The sequence below is a fragment of the Clarias gariepinus genome, chromosome 10, assembly GCF_024256425.1.
Source record: "Clarias gariepinus isolate MV-2021 ecotype Netherlands chromosome 10, CGAR_prim_01v2, whole genome shotgun sequence".
Classification (NCBI taxonomy): Eukaryota; Metazoa; Chordata; class Actinopteri; order Siluriformes; family Clariidae; genus Clarias; species Clarias gariepinus.
Window position 1 is genome coordinate 7,111,092 of NC_071109.1, and position 7,711 is coordinate 7,118,802.

The window sequence follows — 7,711 nt, forward strand, 5'->3', positions numbered from 1 at the left end:
TCTCTCACACACACACACACACACACACACACACGCCTTAACGGAGAGCCTCTTTTACAACTCCGAGACAGTCTATAAAGAGAGGATGAGCGGCTTTCGGAGCGCCGTGGCCGCTTTTGCGCGCGTCCGTGTCCGCTGTTGCGCGTGTCCGCGTTGCGTTGCAGTTGCGCGTGTCCGCGTCAGTCTGATGGACAGCCTGTGAATGAGTGAGTGAATGAGTGAGTAAGTGAGTGACGGAGGAGTGAATTTATAGTCAGGTTTCCCCCCTCCTCCTCCTCCTCCTCCACCACCACCTCTCCTCCCTCCTCCCCTTCTCCATTCTCTCTCTCTCTCTCTCTCTCTGTTATCAGACTCTGATTGAGCGCGGCCACGAGGCTCCAAACCACAAAGCGCCCTGGGGGATTATTATCAGACATTTAATAGCTCCACGCTACACTGCACTTCATCACACATGCCACTCTTGATAATATAGCAGATTATTATTATTAATAATAATAATATTATTAATAATAATAATAACCGGACTGAATTAGATCAGCTTGCAGTTAGAAACATATATGTATTATATAATATAAATATATATGTATTTATTTAAAGAATCACATCTCTACACTTTGAACTCTGGTTAAGTGACTTAAGATTCTTTTTTGATGTATCATACCTCTGTTATTACCTGTCTAGGTCTATTTCTTCACCACACCTTTACCTGTCAGTCAACGAGAGAGAGAGAGACAGGCAAACAGACCAACACACAGACTTACAGATCGTGTAAGATTCCTTTTAAAGATATTTCCTTTAGGCCCATCATGTGTCACGTGACTGTGTATAATTAATAGCCCACAGCGCTATCATGCACTGCGACATCTTTTCGAATCTTTGTCGCCCTCTAGCGGCTGTCAATGTTACAGCGATTTATAGCAGCGGCTGTAAAAAGGACACAAAACAAACATGAAGTACAGTATAGCCGCTTTGACAATGACACAAATATTAATTTTCATAAAGTCTGCTGCTTTAGTGTTTTTAGATCTTTTTTTTTTAGATGTCACTATGGAATACTGAAGTACAATCACGAGAATTTCCTAAGTGTCAAAGGCTTAGTTCACACTGCAGGCTGAAGTGGCCCAAATCCACCGAATTTTTCTCCAAATATCTGATTTTCTTATGACAGTCTGAACAGCACAAATCCGATTGTTTCGAATCAAGCCCAGGCGACTTTCATATGTGGTCCTGAATCGGATGCATATCCGATGTTTTGCACTGCGACTTCAGTCTAAAAGGCCATGTCGCATTTCATGCGATTTTTATGTCATTGAAATGCGACTGACATCAGAATTCTGCATTGGAGGAGGCGGAAAGATTAAAATCACAACGGTGATAGAGGTGGTCAGTGGAAAGATAGTGAGGTTGTAGATTTAATAAGCATTTGGGGTGAAAATTCTACACAAGCAAAACTTGAAGGGTGCTGTCAAAACCATGCCATGTTTGAGAGTATCTGTAAAGAAATGACCAAGAAAGGGCACAGAAGGACGTGGATACAGTTTCAGCCGAAAGTGAAGAGCCTTGGGGGCAAAATTGTAAAGAAACTAAAGACTTAAACAAATTGAGCGGTTGTTATTTATGCTTCAATCGCACATTAACTAAAAAATCGCTATACATTTGTTGCATCCATTTTTATTTCCGCAAACACAGTCTGTTGGGTCTGACATCACACCATCTTCTGCGCATGCGGATCACTTCAGGGCCGTATACGGTTTACACATGAGACTGATGACAGTAGCATTTAAATGAAGATGTGAACAACAGTGCAAAAAATCCAATCCGAGCATTAAGACCTGCAGTGTGAACTTAGCCAAAGGCTTTTATTGACAATTACATTACGTTTATGCAATATATGCAGTATTGACCTTTCTTTTTCAAGACCTTTCCACTTCTGGCAATCAACTTCTGAGCCACACCCTGACTGATGGCAGTCCATTCCGGTATAATCAATGTATGGAGTTTGTCAGAATTTGTGGGTTTTTGTTTGTCCACCCATTTCTTGAGGATTGACCACAAGTTCCCAATGGGATTTAGGTCTGGGGAGTTTCCTGGCCATGGACCCAAAATGTCAATGTTTTGTTCCTAGAGCCATTTAGTGATCACTTTTGCCTTATGGCAAGGTGCTCCATCAAAGGCATTGTTCGTCACCAAACTGTCCTTAAATGGTTGGGAGAAGTTGCTCTCAGAGCCATTCTTTATTCATGGCTGTGTTCTTAGACAAAATTGTGAGTGAGTCTATTTACTAGGCTGAGAAGCAACCCTACACATAAATTGTCTCAGGTTGCTTTACTGACACTGAACTCATGGTTTCTAAACACAAATTTATACGTTTCAAGAAGAGCAGCAACGAAGTCACTTCTCTCCAGGAAAAACATCAGAGACAGACTGATATTCAAGGTACATTACAAGGATTGGACTGCTGAGAACTAGACTAAAGTCATTATCTCTGATAAATCCCCTTTCCGATTGTTTGGGGCATCCTGAATGTGAGCGCTACCATCAGTTTTACACAAATTACAAAAATTAATATTTGTGTCATTCTCAAAATTATGAACACAGTTGTAGACACCGATACTCACTCTTTCACTCATTCTATATATCCTATACAGGGTTTCAGGAGGTCTGGTGCCTACCCCAGGGGACACAGGGCACAAGGCAGGGTATACCCTAAACAAGGAGCCAGTCCATCACAGGCCACACAAGAATATACACATCGAGGGCAATTTGGCAATGGCAGTTAGTCTACCCTACACGTCTTTGGACTGTGGGAGGAAGCCAGAGTAAAAAGAGGAAACCCATGAAAGTTTAGACCAGAGGCAGGAATCAACCCCACAACCTTGGCAACGTGAGGTTGCAATGCTAACTAACCACTACACCAGTTTACGGGTAAATGTTTGCACCAAAATCTGGTAAGGTATTATTCATTCATTCTTCTTCTATAACACGTATCCTGTACAGGATGGTGGGGAACCTGGAGCCTATACCAGGAGACTTACTGTATACCTTATACCAGGACACAAGGGAAGGTAGACCCTGGACAAACACCCACACCCAAAACAAGCAATTTGGGACTGACAATTAGTGTAATTTGCATACCTTTGTTCTATGGGAGAAAACAACACTTACACAGATCCGAGGCAGGAATCGAACGCTCGACCCTGAAGATACATTATTAATGAGCAACTTTAAGAGCAACAACTTCTCTAGATATAGAATTTATGGGCTGTTCTTCTCAAGAGATCTTCAAACAGCACAAAGCCATTTAATATTCTAATCATTATTTAAAATGAACTAGAATTATGTATAATTATGATGTATAATGTATGATATGAAGGAATATATCAAGAAACCGAGCTATTTGTTTCAGCGACAATCCACCCTCAGAATGACCAACAAATTAATAAAAAATAAAAAATTGAGGGACAACGTTGGGGATATTCCAATCTAAATAGAAAAAACAAATAGTGGAATGGCAACACATTTGGTTCATGTGTTAGTTCATACATTTTTATCATCACACTATGTGGCAAATTTATTTACTATATGCCTAAATGGTTGAGGTCCAAACTGACAGTCCTAGGCCGTCCCAGCCAGTGTGTGCGTGGCCCCCAACCTGTCCCTCCCTCTATTGGGGATCACCAAAAGGAATTTCATTTGGAATATGGTACATTAATACAATTTATTAAGATATTTTTTCCTGTACACCTTATTCATACAATATTTTAATCTTTAAGGCTTCAATTCATACTTACATCAAACATCATAATGGTGCAAAATATGATCTTTATAACATGGTTGTTGGTGTCAGCAGGAGTTTGTAGAGTGTGGTGGAAATGAAAAGTTTACCTTTATTTATAATTATATTGGTAGAATAAGGGGGGAATAGCCAGACTCTGTCAAGCTCACCAGAGAGCTACGGTAACTCAGTAGGCCCACTTTAAATGGATATAAAATGGACATAGACAAAAAAAATGCCTTCTGGAGGAAAGTATTGACCAGAGGTATCCTTGGAGGAGTAAAGGTGAGGCGTTCAACTCTTAGAACACTGTATCTATAATATATTATACATATAATATGTATGTATTAAAATCATGGTGTTGGTAGCATTGCACTTTAGGGCTGTTTTGTTGCCCTGGAACTGGTGCATAAAGGGGATGGAATAATGCAGAAGGAAGACTAGAACGGCAGAACCTCAAGCCACCAACAGTTAAAAGCTGGACAATGAGTCTTACCATGCATCAAAATTTGATGGGGGTATGAATATAAAAAGCAGGCCAAGCTTTTGGAACTTATTGAAAATGTGTGGAAACCAACAAATTTTCTTAAACAGGAATTCTGCCATGAAGAGGGGCAAATATCCAAACAGAATTTTGCCAGATGCTTGTTAATGGGTACCAAGAACATCTGTTAAAGGTGAAACTTGTACTAATGGGAATTTAACCATTGCTAATCTGCTTTATGACTATTTGGACCCTGCATTGATTTAAGAAACCCAAAATAATTTCAAATTTGTGAACTAAATTCTCAGGTTTTCCTCTAATAAAGATGTTACACAATTAAATATGTTGTACATTTATTCTGCCTTAGAAAAAGACCAGTACAAAGTAATTGCAAGCCCAATAAATATCTACAAAAAAGTTTTTTAAAACTTTTTCCAGTCTAATTACAACAATAAAATATTTTATGGTCAACATCATTGGAACCATAAAATAAAAAATAAAAAAAACAGACAGTTACTATATATATATAAAAAAAAAACTAAATGTTTACAGGGTGGTTTGTAGGCCTGTGATACACTACTGATGGACTCTAAAGAGCTGTAAGCAACTGCAAAGGCAATTAAAACCATTCCTCATGAATCATCAGTGCAATTATAATTAGATTTGTTTTTATAGGAAAGGTTGAATCCTGTCTGGCTCCATATTCTACTTCTGGACTTTTAGTACTTATACAGTAGTACACCATGTAGGTCTAGAGACCAGTATTTAAAATTTTAAGGTCATGTTTAAATTCAAGTAGGCTGATTCAAGTAATAACATTAAGACATAAATAAACTGCCTCAGTTCAATGATGATAATGCTGCAGCAAAGTCAGACAATATAATAGATAACTTGGTGACAGGGTAAAGACAAGTATATAACAAATATATGAGGAGTGTTCAAGTCAAATCGGGACTTGTGATAAAATTTCTTATGGATGAAGGCGTAAAACTGTAGTACGATGATGAGAATCTTAATCAAAGTAAAATATCTGAATAGTGCAAATGTTTTAAAGAAGGCTACGAATGACGATTAATGCCGAGGCGCCTCTGTGCCCACAGCAGACGTTCCCATGAACATTCAGCAAGTGGAACCTTGTGTGGAATGCCTGGTCCTCGAAAATCAAGAGGTAACTTCAGGTAACTGCGTCTGTGGGAATTGTACATACAATTCTTCACAAACAACACTTGCACGGCAACTCACTTTACAGGAACTCAGCTAGGAGTTTCAAGTTTCAAGTTATTCTTTGGGCCATTAAAGGAGTTCCTCGGAGGCCAGTGTTTCAAAAGCAATCAGTCTGATCATGTCTTCGGTGTACTGAGAAAACTTTCTACTTCGATGATGGTGTCCAAGCACTAGTGAAACATTGGAATAAGTGCATTATTAGATTATATAGAGAAATAAAGATATTTTTTACTCTCATAACTGTGTTCTGTTATTCTGCACAATCAAAAGTTATGGTTTGACTTAAGCACCCCTTGTGGATAATAGACTATAATGTATTTACAGACTGTAAAGAACGAACTAAATTAAATCACATGATACACACTAAACTCTCTGAAGTCAATTTTTTTTACAATAGAACCTGTTTATCGATCTGGCAATTCATTAATAATACATAAATAATAAGAAGAACAGAACACAAAAAAGACTACATATAAAAATAAAAACCAAGAGAGCCATCATGGTTAATAAATATTGCATATAAAACCATAATCTAAGAAAATTCAAATAAAGATAACTTTCTTGAATTTTTTGCATTTTTACATTTTAAAAATAGTTTAGTGAATACACTATGAAAAGAACATCAATTTATTAAGATATGGCATTAACCATCCCACCCATCTCTTGCCCTTCAAAAATCATCCTCTGCTGTTACAACATTTTCCAGTCTTCTGGTAAGGATTTCCACTACATTTTGGAGTGTGGCTTGGGGGATTAGTGTTTATTTAGCCACAAAAGCTTTTGTCAGGTCCTAAAGTAATGAAGCCCAGTGGTAAAGCGCATGCTTTGGATGTATGAGGCCCCAGGTTTAATCCCCAGCATCTCCAGGGGAATTCTTTTTGGGCTGTGGTGGCTCAGTGGGTTAAGGCACCGAGTTACTGATCAGATGTTTGATGGCTTGAGCCCCAGCTACCAGGTTGCTGTTATTGGACCCTTGAGAAAGGCCCTTATCTGCTCCAGGGATGCTGTATTCTGGCTGACCCTGCGCTCTGAACCTATAAGATGGGTACAGCCCCCAAGTCTTGATTTATAAATCCCTTCATGATGATAAGGCACGGGTGGCTCCGAGGTTAAGGTGTTGGACGGCTGATCCCCAGACTCCATTCCCCCTAGCCCCTTATGATCATAACAAAGCCTATTGAAATGGCATCAGAGATAACGGCAAACTCTTGTAATGAAAGTAAAAACTCACTGTAAGTAAAGTACTTTTTCTAATTATTGTAATAAATAGACTAATTTTTACACAGTACTAGCTGAAGTACCAGTTGTTGACAGGAAAAGAGTTTGTAGAATTAGTTAATAGAATAAACCTAAAAATAAGCTGATCAGCTTTAATGTAATCAGTGATATTATTTCAGGTTGAAGCCCATGCAAAGATGCTGCCCCCAACAAAGATGAAGTCCTTTTTTTTTTAAATTGTAATTTTACACCTTTTTTTGGTGTGACAACATCATATGGTATTGGTTTCCACTTGACTGGTGGCTAAATATTGGGAAATTGTACAGAATTTACCTCGTTCATGGCAAGATTTTGAAACTAATCATTATTACAATCAATGGGAAAGAGAAGATATAGAAAAGAAGTAGCTTTTAAACTGAGTTGCACTTCTCATTTTCATCGTCAGCCAAATGTTTGTTCCTGTTTGGTAATCAGAGAGTGAATCGCTGATGAGAAAAAAAAGTAGATTGGATAAAGATTAAGTTTTGTCTTAAAATATCGATCTGTCTAATTAATATCTATAGGTGCAGAAGCAAGTGCAAGCAGCTTATTAGGAGCTTATTTCATTAAAGTGTTTCATAAGAATTTTGGTGGCTAATAGGCGCGTTACTGTAGTGTCTGTGCCATCCACATACTCTGTCTATACACATTCAAATATTATGTTGATACGCTCTGTTGGGTAATGCATATGGCCAAGACCACCTTGAGGGAAAAAGCGCTAAATTAGTAAAAAATAGATACTGTGATGTAATCTGGCACATAACTGCTCGTGACTTAATACTGTATACTTCTTCTTAACATTTTGATTTCAGGTTTAACTTTAGGCAGACACTGCAAGGATAGAATTGAAAAAGTACAGACAAAATCTTTCTTTAATTAATGAATATAAATGTTTGTTGAGTCGTATATTGTAATATTCTGTTAAGAATAATTGTCTTTGTAAATCATTGACCAGGACAATAATCACTGTT